Source organism: Taudactylus pleione, unplaced genomic scaffold, assembly GCF_031769625.1.
Source record: "Taudactylus pleione unplaced genomic scaffold, aTauple2 ptg000190l, whole genome shotgun sequence".
Taxonomy (NCBI): domain Eukaryota; kingdom Metazoa; phylum Chordata; class Amphibia; order Anura; family Myobatrachidae; genus Taudactylus; species Taudactylus pleione.
Genome location: NW_028284592.1, coordinates 7,262,199 through 7,275,733, shown reverse-complemented (window position 1 = coordinate 7,275,733; position 13,535 = coordinate 7,262,199). Strand labels below are relative to the sequence as shown.

At 44.9% G+C, this 13,535-nt stretch overlaps 1 protein-coding gene across 1 annotated transcript in view; it reads right to left on the bottom strand.

Moving 5' to 3' along the window:
* Window positions 1-13,535, bottom strand: part of PGM5 (phosphoglucomutase 5) — a 202,063-nt gene that overhangs the window by 164,902 nt on the left and 23,626 nt on the right. The gene's annotated exons all lie outside the window — the stretch shown is intronic.

The window sequence follows — 13,535 nt, the reverse complement described above, 5'->3', positions numbered from 1 at the left end:
CTAATGTAAGTATACATTTCTGTTAATAATACAGTATATGTATGTATAAATATATATGTAATATCATTGCTTATAATTGGAAAGTTAAGATGTTATCACTTCAGGTTTCATTAGGTAAACCTGTATGCAATAAGCAACAAAACACCATCTAATGTACATTATTATGGATGTTAAAAGTCATCTCAGACTTCTGAGAAATGTCTAAAAGCACCAAGCTTGCCCATACAACCCCCCCTCCCTGCCCCCGCTTTGTTTGGCTCCATCCCCAGATCTGACAGGTGTTCTCCCACCCCCGCTCCATCCCATCAGCCGTTCCCCCTCCCGCTCCGTTCCAACAGCCACCTTCCCCTGCTCAGCTCCATCCCATATGTAAACCCCTCGCTCCAAGCCATACAATAGCCCCCTGCTTCATTCACCACCGCCACCAAACTCCACTCCGTCTGGCCCCCCACTCTCATACCTAGTTCCTGGCTCCTCTCCTAAATCCATCCAGTCTCCATCACAGTGCGCACACATTTTGGAGATGGGGCAGACCTTATGAAATTATTATATAAATGTGTGTGAATTTGTGTAAATATACTACAGTAGTTGTTGTCAACACTGCCTGGGTTTTCTCTTACTTAATCTCTCTCTCGTTTTCATACTTATTAATTATCCTTAGCATTACCTTTTTTCTTTTCAACTTTCCTATTGTACTTTTTGGAGCATCATCTCTTTTTTTTATTCTGTATGTGGCCTGTGCATCCCTGTGTGCATTTTTCCTTTCTTTTATACTGTTATATATTAGTAGTTAGGGGTCAATCCTATTCCAGGCAAAGGGTGCGAGTTGCCGATGCAATGGCATTAAAACTAGAGATGTGCGCCGACCCCCGTGTTTTGTTTTTGGATCTGGATCTCCCCTGGTTTTGGATCTGGATTGGTTTTGCCAAAACCTCACCTCCGTGTTATGTGTTTTGGTTTTGGATTTTTTCTTAAAAAATGATAAAAACAGCTAAAATCACATAAAATGGGCCTGTTTTTGTTCCTACAGTATTATTAACTTCAATAACATTTATTTCCACTCGTTTCCACTCAATTTTGACCACCTCATAGCTCACTATATTGTTTTCATCCAGTCTAGGCCCCAAATTTTCACCAAGTTAGCTGGCTGACTAAGCTATGCGGCAGCAGTGGGCGGCACAAAAACGTGGCAGTTCAACTGCTAACATGGCACATCAGGAAACAAATTTTTTTATTATTCAAGAGAGGCCTGAGGGAGTTGGAGTATGTATGTAGTTGAAGGAAGGGACAGGAAGGGTTTGGTAGTAAATTGAATTAAATTTTTTTATTCTGAAGTAAATTTATGAGGGAGAAGGGGAGGGGAGGAGGCATTTACAAAAAAATATTTTACTCATTCACATCAGTCTTTGCCCCAGAAGAATCCTTGAGCGCCATGCCTGCTTCTGGGAGGGGATTTTCTCTTCGCAGAAGGGAACCAGGAAGACTTCTGGTAGTGCTTTCCACATGAAAAAGCATTTCCCAACCTGTACAGGGACATTAAAAAAACATAGTTAGTTAGTGGCCTCCAAACTGCCACTTAACCAGCACAAAGATATTACGTGGTAAATTTAAGTTACTAAAATGAGAGTTTTTAGAAGTGCGTTTTAGAAGTGATGTTGCCCATAACAACCAATCAGATTCTACTTAACATCACTTTCTAGAAGATAATAGCTAGAATCTGATTATTTTCTATGGGTAAGCAACATCACTTCTAAAACTCACTTTTAAAAACTTTCACTTTAGTAAATTAAATGTACCCCTTAAGGTCTTACGTTGTGTCTTTCTTGGGAATCCTGCGCCAACTTCTGCTGCAAGGAGTGGATATTTATCCCAGAAGGGGACCAGGAAGACTGCTTTCCAAAACAAATGACTGTAAAATAATCCTTTTGCAAAGCTTCCACATTGAACATTTCCCAACCTGTACAGGGACATTAAAAAAACAGTTAGTTAGTGGCCTCAAAGTGCCACTTAACCAGCACAGATATGTGGACAAGAGTAAGATCTATGATTTAAGGCAAGGGTAGCCATCCCTGGTCCTCGAGAGCTACCAACAGTGCATGTTTTCCAGGTCTCCTCACAGAATCACAAGTGTAATAATTAATTCCACCCGTGGATCTTTCTAAATGTGTTGGTGAGTAATAAATACACCTGTGCACCTGCTAGGTGATCTGGAAAATGTGAACTTTTAGCAGCTCTCGAGGACCGAGGTTGGCTACCCCTGATTTAAGGCCTTACATTGTGCCCTTCTTGAGAATCATGCACCTACTTCTGCAGTTAGGAGTGGATTTTCATCCCAGAAGGGAACCAGGAAGAGTTCTTTCCAAAAACAATTGACTGCAAACCTTCCGAAAAAGCATTTCCAAATCCTGTACAGGGACATAAAAAAAACATAGTTAGTGGCCTTCAGTTCAAACTGCCATTGTTCCCACTGTCCAGTTAACCAGGGCAGATATTGTGGAGAAACAGAACAGAGTAGCAAATGCAACATATAAGATTTAAGGTTTAAGTCTTACGTTGTGTCTTGAGCGCCATGCCTGCTGCTGGGAGTGGATTTTCATCCCAGAAGGGATGAAGACATTGCTTTTTCTTCCCAATGGACACAGACATGAATAGATGTAAGTAACTACTGACAGGAAAAAGAGGCAATTTGGAGGCCCTTACACAAAACAAAACTGCCTTTGCTTTACTTGAGCTGCCCACCTTCCAGTGTGAACTCGGAAAGAGTTTTCAGCACAGCCGGGAACCTTATCAGTGATCGGCCTGAGACTACGTCCCCAAAATGTGGAAAAGATGATGCCCATCAAAATGAACTACAAATTCTACAAGAAAGACCTTTTCCGTCAATTACATGCAAAAATTACAGAGGCACCTGTAATGGTGGATACCAGCTTGTACAAATTAATATTGTGTGAAGAGGATGATGTATAATCACCCCAGATTACACAGTACCATCAACCAAGCCTATATCGTCATCCCATCCTGTGTTGTGTATAAATTACAGCTGCGCTACCTGTTAGATTGGGGATTCATTGTTCACTTTAGTTGATGTGAGCTCCATTTTAGTCCATATCATCACCACACTCCCTACACATCTTCTGACCTGGGCTACAGGAGGAGCATTCTGGAATACGGTTGCATGGAGTTGCCCCTCTGACTCGCTGAAATTCAGGTAGAGGGGCCATGGGTAGGGACTGGGAGTAGGGACGCTATAATCAGTTTTAGCTGCTTTATTCCATTTTTTAAACCATATCCTCTAATTTCACCTTTGAAAATGTTTATGCAAATCTCAGCAGAGGCGTTTTATGATACCATGGCTAATGCACACACAACAGATTGATTGATTGAATTAATTTTTGGGGGGCACTTGGGAGGGAGAGCACCCGCCTCTTGATAAACGACACAGGCAACACAGCACCCCTGCGCACCTACGTTGCTGATAAATGTGGCTACCACCAGGGGTGTATCTAGGGTTCCGAGCGCCCCTGGCAAGTAAGGGACTGGCGCCCCCGTTTGTCAGTTAGTAAACAGATATAGATATACTGTACCTAACACTGCACATACATACTGTATACATAGCACACATACTGTACATGGCACACCACACACATATAGTGTACACACATACCTAGCACTGCACATACAGTCAGGTGCATAAATATTGGGACATTGACAGAATTTTCATATTTTGGCCTCTATTCACCACAATGGCTTTGAAATGAAACAAACAAGATGTGCTTTAACTGCAGACTTTCAGATTTAATTTGAGGGTAATTACATCCAAATCAGGTGAACGGTGTAGGAATTACAACGGTTTCTATATGTGCCTCCCACTTTTTAAGGGGCCAAAAGTAATGGGACAAACTAAACAATCCTAAATCTAACTTTCACTTTTTAATACTTTGCTGCAAATCCTTTGCAGGCAATTACAGCCTGAAGTCTGGAACGCATAGACATCACCAGATGTTGGGTTTCATCCCTGGTGATGCTCTGCCAGGCCTCTACTGCAATGTCTTCAGTTCCTGCTTGTTCTTGGGGCATTTTCCCTTCAGTTTTCTCTTCATCAAGTGAAATGCATGCTCAATCGGATTCAGGTCAGGGGATTGACTTGGCCATTGCATAACATTCCACTTTTTAGCCTTAAAAAACTCTCTGGTTGCTTTTGCAGTATGCTTCGGGTCATTGTCCATCTGCACTGTGAAGCGCCGTCCAATGAGTTCTAAAGCATTTGACTGAATATGAGCATATACTATTGCCCGAAACACTTCAGAATTCATTCTGCTGCTTTTGTCAGCAGTCACATCATCAATAAATACAAGGGAACCAGTTCCATTGGCAGCCATACATGCCCACGTCATGACACTGCAGCCACCATGCTTCACTGATGAGGTGGTATGTTTTGAATCATGAGCAGATCCTTTCCTTCTCCATACTCTTCTCTTCCCATCACTCTGGTACAAGTTGATCTTTGTCTCATCTGTCCATAGGATGTTGTTCCAGAACTGTAATGGCTTTTTTAGATGTTGTTTGGCAAACTCTAATCTGGTCTTCCTGTTTTTGTGGCTCACCAATGGTTTACATCTCGTGGTGAACCCTCTATATTCACTCTTGTGAAGTCTTCTCTTGATTGTTGACTTTGACACATATACACCTACCTCCTGGAGAGTGTTCTTGATTTGGCCAACTGTTGGGAAGGGGTTTTTCTTCACCAGGGAAATAATTCTTCTGTCATCCACCACAGTTGTTTTCCGTGGTCTTCTGGGTCTTTTTGGTGTTGCTGAGCTCTCTGATGCCTTCTTTCTTTTTAAGAATGTTCCAAACAGTTGATTTTTCAGCCTAATGATGGCTTGCTTCACTGATAGTGACAGCTCTTTGGATCTCATATTGAAAGTCGACAGCAACTGATTCCAAAAGCAAATGTCACACCTAGAATCAACTCCAGACCTTTTACCTGCTTAATTGATAATGAAATAATGAGGGAATAGCCCACACCTGTCCATGAAATAGCTTTTGAGTTGATAGTCCCATTACTTTTGGCCCCTTAAAAAGTGGGAGGCACATATAGAAACCATTGTAATTCCTACACCGTTCACCTGATTTGGATGTAATTACCCTCAAAATAAATCTGAAAGTCTGCAGTTAAAGCACATCTTGTTTGCTTCATTTCAAAGCCATTGTGGTGGTGAATAGAGGCCAAAATATGAAAATTCTGTCAATGTCCCAATATTTATGCAACTGACTGTACATATACATAGCACACACACACATTGTACACACATACCTGGCTCTGCACATACATAAACATAGCACACACACATTATACACACACACCTGGCACTGCACATACATATACATAGCACACACACACATTGTACACAGATACCTGGCACTGCACATACATATACAAAGAACACATACTGTACATGGCACACCACACACAGTGTGCACACATACCTAGCACTGCACATACATAGCACACACATACTGTACATGGCACATCACACACACAGATTGTACACACATACCTGGCACTACACATACATATACATAGCACACCACACACACACACACATACAGTGCACACACATACCTAGCACTGCACCTAGATATACATAGCACACACTGTACATGGCACACCACACACACACAATCACATACCTGGGGCTGAGAGAAGGAGATGGGCAGATGCGGCTACACATACTGTGAGGAGGGAGAGGGAGCAGCTGTGGCTGAGCATGCGCAGCAACTCCCCAGCTCCCTCTGACATACTGAGCTCTCTGTAGCTGTGATCGCGGCAGCGTTTGCCGTTTGTGTTGAGATGGAGACACAGCTGTCTCCATCTAAAAAATAAATAATTGGACTTATCGGGGGGGGGGGGTTAGCTGCGGGTGGCATTTGCTAGGGGCACACACAAAAAATTGTTTTTATTTTTTCACTGGTGGTGTGGCTAACATGCACACATGTTTTTATTATTTTTACACTGGGGGTGAGAAGAGCACCCCTGATGGACAGAGCACCCCCTGGACAACACAGCAGAACAGCCAGCCAGCCCTTATGATCAACAGCCAGCCCCTATGGACTACAGCCAGCCAGCCCCTATGGACAGGACAACCAAATAGCCAGCCAGCCCCTATGGACTACAGCCAGCCAGCCCCTATGGACAGGACAACCAAACAGCCAGCCAGCCCCTATGGACAACAGCAGCCAGTCCCTATGGACAGGACAACCTATTATGCACAACAGCAGCGCAGCACAGCTCCCTCCCTCTTCACTCTCCAGCCCGAATGAAAAATGGCGGTGATCGCTGGACCTTTATAGGATCCAAAACCCGCGAGAATCCGACAGCGGGATGGTGAAGTTTTGCCTCGTTTTGAGATCCGAGTCAGGTGGGAAAACCCGAGCCGACTCGGATCTGCCTTGTATCTGCTAAGTTCTGGTGGGTTCGGTTCTCAGGGAACCGAACCCACTGATCTAGTTGAAACGTCGGCAACTATCCGGGACATCACACCTTTCGCGTCCCGTTCCGAGCCTGAATTCGCAGAAATTTAATCGAAGCCCTATCGGGGTGCAAGCAATATTAAGTGAATCGGGGCTGCCGTGAAGTACGCCCACTGCCGTGATGACCCGCACCCGCAAGATCATCGCAGCTAATAGGATTGACTCCTTAATGTTGTTTTGTTGTCATTGGTTGAGTTTCAGGACTGTTTGTGTTTACATCATGATGTGTGATTAGTAAGTATGGGAAGTAACAAGTGTTTGGAGACTGTACTGTGTTATGCTGAAACTCTCTGGAAGTGACATCATTGACAGTCAGAGTTCAACTAACTGTCATTACATGCCAATGTGATAAAAACACTAATTCATACTTGCCTAAGCTCCAGGGATGGCTGGGAGCCTCTCGAAAATCAGGTGCCGCTCCCGCCCCCCCGCAGGAGTAGACAAGTCTCCCGGAATGGCAACCGCAGCCCCACGTGTCCTCCCCTGCACCCACATAGCGATAACTCGGTTCGCGCTGAATTAGGTCATTGCAGCCCCGTCCCCTACTTTACAATGGTGGTAATATCGGCATTGTAAAACAGAGGGCGGGGCCACAATGGCACGACAACGCTAGCATGCCCCCGCACCGCCCACTTAAGCCGCCCCACATCCCCTGCTGCACCAACCTGGCAGCCCGCTCCCGGAGAGGGTTGCCAGAAGTCAGCAAATATGCTTATATTGCTACTTATCTAGGATATAGGGCGTAGCCATTGACAGGTCAATGGGTCACTTCTTTTTTTGTCCCCTGCACCTCAGCCGCACTCTCCCTTCTCATGCTCCCATGGCACATGTCTGACTTGTTATATATAAGTATATAATGTATTTTTATAATCTCTTTATTTTCCTTTTGAGAACAAGGTTGCTTAAGTCACAGGGAGCTGCTGGGTAAAGACCTTCCATACATTTATTGACAGTTTCTCTAGACATTGACATGGACTTGGCTACGGAGCTATGAGGGCCAATCTGAGTACCCTCAGGGTTACTCAGCCTGCAGATGGTCTCACAGATGATCCTATGCTGCGTTTTAGGACGCAGCACTCAGAAACCTACAATGCACTCAGGAGGCCTCTATTTACACCAGACACCTCCTGGAGCATTAGCATATTAGTTGTACAGTATTACAGAGCTGCTTTCCTGTGGCTGCGCAGTACCGTACTACTCTGAATCAGGCCCTGAGTTATTTCTTAGACTAATAATGTATTCAATGGTGATTACCCAAAAGCAGTTTACCATAGCACCTCCTGGATCTTTCAATTTGGTACATATTGCACAACACACGTGTAAGCCTCTCGCTGGCTAATAGGCATGATGAACTCACTTATAGTACGTGGACTAATACCGAATATCAGCCTCAGAGAATACAGTTTGAATACAGTCATCTGTGGGCAACAGATACAGATCCTACAAACTACATATTTTTTTAATTTGCATTATATCCATACAGTAACCTAAGTTTACCTATTACATTTAGTTAAATCTCCCATCAAGACTTAAAAGATTTAAAGAGAAACAAAAGGTAATTCTGGGGCAAGAGTAGTATAAAAGGAGACAGTCCACTAGGATTTGCTGTGTATGTTCCACAGCATAGAAAGGGTTTAACATATCTGAGGATCCCATTAAGCTGGCAAAACTGAAACCACCTGTATAAACAGAAGTGCTATGACACTTCTTATTTCTCATATGCTTCAGGGCTCTGCAAGGAGCAAGTCATCATCTGTTACGGTTTATTTTTTACCAAGCCCAACCTCCCTTTTTTTTACTGTGCATCTAAGTCTCACCACGTATGTGTCCCGATTGTGTCCAGTTACCATTGCAGATGCAGAATCGCAGTTGCCATTTCAGATGCACGCACACAGAAGTGTACTGAAAATGTATTGGCTGTCCCCGGGCGTTGACTTACCGGACGCATGAGATGGTTCCGGTAGGTGTAGATATGTATCCTGCTAGGACCCAGCAGGATGAGCCGTTCCTTGGGGCTATGCATGCTGGGAGGGAGTTCCTGTTTGTGCTCAGTTCAGTTACTGATGTTATTGTAAGTAAATGGTTATGCTGCACTCCTGAGTCCATGAGTCTTATCTGATATATAACACATCTACATGGTGACAGAAGCGGGATACCATGGCTCAAGGACTGCGCCGCATCTACCCCCTTGTGTTTGATGAAACTATCGCTGACAGATGGGTGCAGTTCAGGAGAGAATGGGCTGTGTACCGCATTGCTGGACTGTCCGAAAAATCAAAGCAGGTACAAGCATACACATTGCTTAATCTGGCTGGTGCAGAGGCAGTCACTAAAGCAGACACACATTCACATATGCAGAAGGGGAAAACAAAGAAGACCCAGATGTATTAACCACTTAACTGACGATTTTTCCAGCAATACCGGTCAGATATTGCCTGGTCCGCAGGAAAGTCCGGATAGTCAGAAAAGATCCGTTCTGCACATGTATAGAACAAATTTGCTCTTCAGAAACACAGCCAGGGGGAGCGGACACATGTCAGCTGAAGTACAGCTGGCTGCGTTCGCATCAAAACCAACAACATCAGTTAAGTGGTTAATTGCAAAGTTTGATGAGATTTGTATGCCTGTACAAAATGTCATAATGGGCAGACACAAATTCAACTCCACAAACCAGAAAACTGGGGAAAATATACAGTCATACGTGTCCACCCTGAAACTATTGGCAATCAAGCAATAACTGATGAGCTGATCAGAGACCGTATCGTATGTGGTACCCGTAGTGACGTAGTACGTGCAGACTTACAACAAGAAAAGGATCTAACCTTAAATTCCGCCATTCACATCTGCATGCTGCATGAGCAATCAGAACAGGGCACAAAAGAGTTAAGGAGGGAGGCTGAAATATGCAGTGTACAGTGCACACAAACGCAATACAGGCCATGCTACATCTGTGATGTGTCCTGCCTTTAACAAATGCTGCAACCGCTGCAATAAGCTTAACCACTTTGCAAAGTGTTGCAGATCCAGACAAACCGTGACACACAGTGAACCACAAGTAACACAGGTAGACGGACAGATGCATAAAGTCAACCACGTGGGCACAGAGGGGGTCATTCAGACCCGCTCGCGAGCGCAGGACGCTCACCTGACGGTCACCCACAGCTATGCGAGCGTCCAGGAGGACACTCCATTTTCATGGAGGAGGGCCCTGATTCAGAGCGAGCGCTCTGGTCAGACCGTTCGGCTCTGAATCAGGCCCAGAGTCAACAACGCATACCGTTGAGACAATATATTGTGAAAGTGTCGATCTAATTGCAAACCAAGGAGAGATTTTCACTAACTTATGTGATAAAAAGAGTGGCAATACATTGAAGATTAACATTGACACTGGTGCCAAATGCAACGTGATGTCCAAGATTCTGCTGCACAAAACCAGCCCGCAAGCAACAATAGATCACACAGACACTGTAAACTTAGTGGCATATGGGAGTCATATTATCAAGACTGTGGGCACCACCACCATCGAATATATGTGTGCACCTTTGCTATTCTACATAGTAGATAGTGACGTTAGGCCATTGCTTGGACTGCCTGACAGCGTGCGCCTTGGCTTGATACATTTGGGGCCTGAAGTACACATGATACAACAAGACACCCCAGAGTTACGCGACTTCAAGGATTTATTCACATGTGACACCATCGGCAAACTACCCGTCATATACCAAATGCGTTTAGATGAATCGGTCATCCCTACAGTGTGTGCACCTCAGAGGGTTCCAATCGCCATGAAGGATAAGGTCCTAGCTGAGTTAGAGTGCATGACTGCGCTTGGTTTTATTACCCCTATTGAAGAAGCGACCCAGTGGGTATCTGCAATGGTTGCTGCTATAAAAAAGATGGGACTGTCAGGATTTGCATAGACCCCGCACTGCTAAGACATGCCAGAAGCCAAGGTCTACAGCACGTCAGATGCGAAATGTGGGTTTTGGCAAATCCCATTAGACAAAGAATAGTCACTCCTCACAGCTTGACACCAGCTGGGAGATATGTCCATGGTGTTAAACCCTGACAAAATGGGAGCCATCCAGGACATACCTTTGCCTATGGACAAACTTAGCCTCCAACGCTTCTTAGGAATAACTAACTACCTGTCAAAATTCATCCCCACTTACAGTGAGATCACTGCACCCCTGCGGCATCTTCTGCACCAAGATACGGAGTGGTGTTGGTTGGAACAGCACCAGGCCGCAGTGTCAAAACTTAAATGAATACTCTCCAGCCCTCCGATTCTGCAATACTTCAATGTACGCTTACCGGTGGTGATCTCAGCCGACGCCTCACAGCACGGGCTGGGTGCAGTTTGCCTCCAGAACAATGGACCAATTGCTTTTCATTCCAGGGCTCTGACGGACACAGAATCTCGTTACGCGCAGATCGAAAAAGAGCTGTTGGCATTGGTATTTGCTTGCCATAAATTCCATGATTTCATCTACGGGCGGCCGGTCACCATCAAAACTGACCACCAACCGCTCATTATCATCCTGCAAAAGCCCCCGCACAATGCATCTGCCCGTATTCAAAGGATGATGCTCAAATTACAGAGGTACCACCTAGATATCGTCTACAAGTGTTGCAAAGAAATGTTCGTGGCTGATGCCCTCTCCAGAGCATTCCTATCCTATTCTGCTCTGCTGCAGGTTGATGATGACTATGATGCAATTCCTGTCTTCTGCCCGAATGTAGGAGCTGCGTACAGAATCTTTGGCAGATGAGTTATGTCTGCGCCTCTCTCAGGTTATCCTGCGAGGCTGGCCACAGTCTTCCAGGGAGCTACCCCAAGTGTTACACCCATTCGTTGCCATGCAAGATGAGTTATCACTATCAGATGGGATTGTTTTGCGAGGTCAGAGATTTGTTATACCCTACACATTGCAAAAGTACTACTCCAAGCAACTGCACCAAGGCCACCCTGGTCTGGAGGCCACGAAGCGCAGGGCCAGGGAACTGCTCTATTGGTCTACCATGTTTCATGATCTAGAGAAGGAGGTCTCTTTTGCGGCCCTTTAGTGGCCCTTCATGTACACCAACCTAAAGAGCCACTGCATTCGCATGACATACCAGATCTTCAATGGTCTGTCAAAGCTGCTGATGTTTTTGTATGGAGGGGTAAGGAGTACCTGGTTCTTGTAGACTCTTACTCAGGATGGTTTGAAATCGATCAATTAACCACTGTTACCAGCACCACCATAATTACCAAGCTCAAACAGCACTTTGCCACACATGGAATACCTCAGAAACTCATTACAGACAATGCCACACAGTTCATGAGCAATGAGTTCAAGCTGTTTGTTTGTACTTGGGATTTCACACACATCACCAGCAGTCCACTATATCCCCAATCCAATGGACTCGCAGAAAGAGCTGTTCGTTCCGCCAAGCATCTGTTAGAGAAATGTGCACGAGACCAGACCGACGTTTGTCTGGCACTCCTTAACTTACGTAACATACCGCGAGATGGATTACCATCCCCTGCCCAACGGTTGTTATCACGTCGCACCAGAACCCAAATCCCAATTACCAAACAGCAATTACAGCCTCAATTACAGACACAAGTGCAGGCAGCACTGGCTGCTAAGTGTATGTCTAATAAAAGGAATTATGACCGTACAGCACACGCTCTCCCTCAGTTAGTCCCAGGACAAGCTGTTCGACTAAAGACCGCTCGAGGATATGACAAACTTGCTACTGTTCTAAAGGAAGCCGACCGGTCCAACAGCTATGTTGTTCAAGCAGATGGAACTGTGTATGAGCGTAATCGTCGCCACCCCCTGAGTGTACCTGAAGAGACTATTACTGCACCCAATGTAACAGTGGACGACACAAACCCCTCTCACGTCACACCAAGCCCGGGGTTGTCAGAACCTGTGGCTTCCTCAATTGATAATGAATCGCCATCTAACTCAACGGAGCCAACAGATATCCCTTACAATGACCAGGCTCCCATTACGCACATGTATACCACCAAGTCAGGACGCGTATGCAGGACCAATTCCCGATTCCGGGATTATGTCACTTAACCTTCCACACCCATTCTCTCTCCTTTCGTTATTCTCTTTTTATTGCGTTACCTCTTTATCATCTTTATGAAGGGAGGAATGTAGATATATATCTTGCTAGGACCCAGCAGGATGAGACTTTCCATGGGGCTATGCATGCTGGAAGGGAGTTCCTGTTTGTGCTCAGTTCAGTTACTGATGTTGTTCTAAGTAAATGTGTTATTCTGCACTCCTGAGTCCATGAGTCTTATCTGATATACAACATATCTACAGTAAGCGTGTTATTGGAGTGTAGCTGAAAGCTTTTGCTTACAGAGACGGTCAACTGAGACCGTCAGGTTGGTGCAAGTTTTGATGGTGTGACTGATGGTGGGTCTAAAGACGCACTAATCGATATTTCAGCTTTTACGGATGTTGCGAGTGATCATCTCAGCTCTTGCACATTTGGATGCACGGATGTACACAGGGAAAGGTATTGTAGCGGCATTTGCATAAAGTCATAAAGTAGATGTGCGTCCAATAGAAGACGCAGACACAGACGCGGCTGTGTCCGACTTAAAATCAGCCTCATTGTATTTTTTCACTTTGGTTTTACGTGTTGCGCTATAGGTCTCACCATGGTTCCCCAAGTTCCATGGCAGTCATTGACACATGCTGTAGCTTGTAGCCCTAAAAGTACCAGCATGCCCAATCATTTAAAGATGGCCTGGGCATGCTGAGACTTGTAATGCATCAGGGAAAATAATAATATTTGTCTTTTTCATATTAACAACCCACACACACCTCCCAGGTGTGTGGGAATAGAACTAGTGCTATCAGCACAGGCTGGTTTTCTTGGTGGATAGAGTGCTTTTTTTTTTTTTGTGGGTCTAATCCCATTGAGGAAAACAGCCCTACTATAGTGCCGCCTGCACTGGCTGTCACATACCCTCCAACATTTCACAG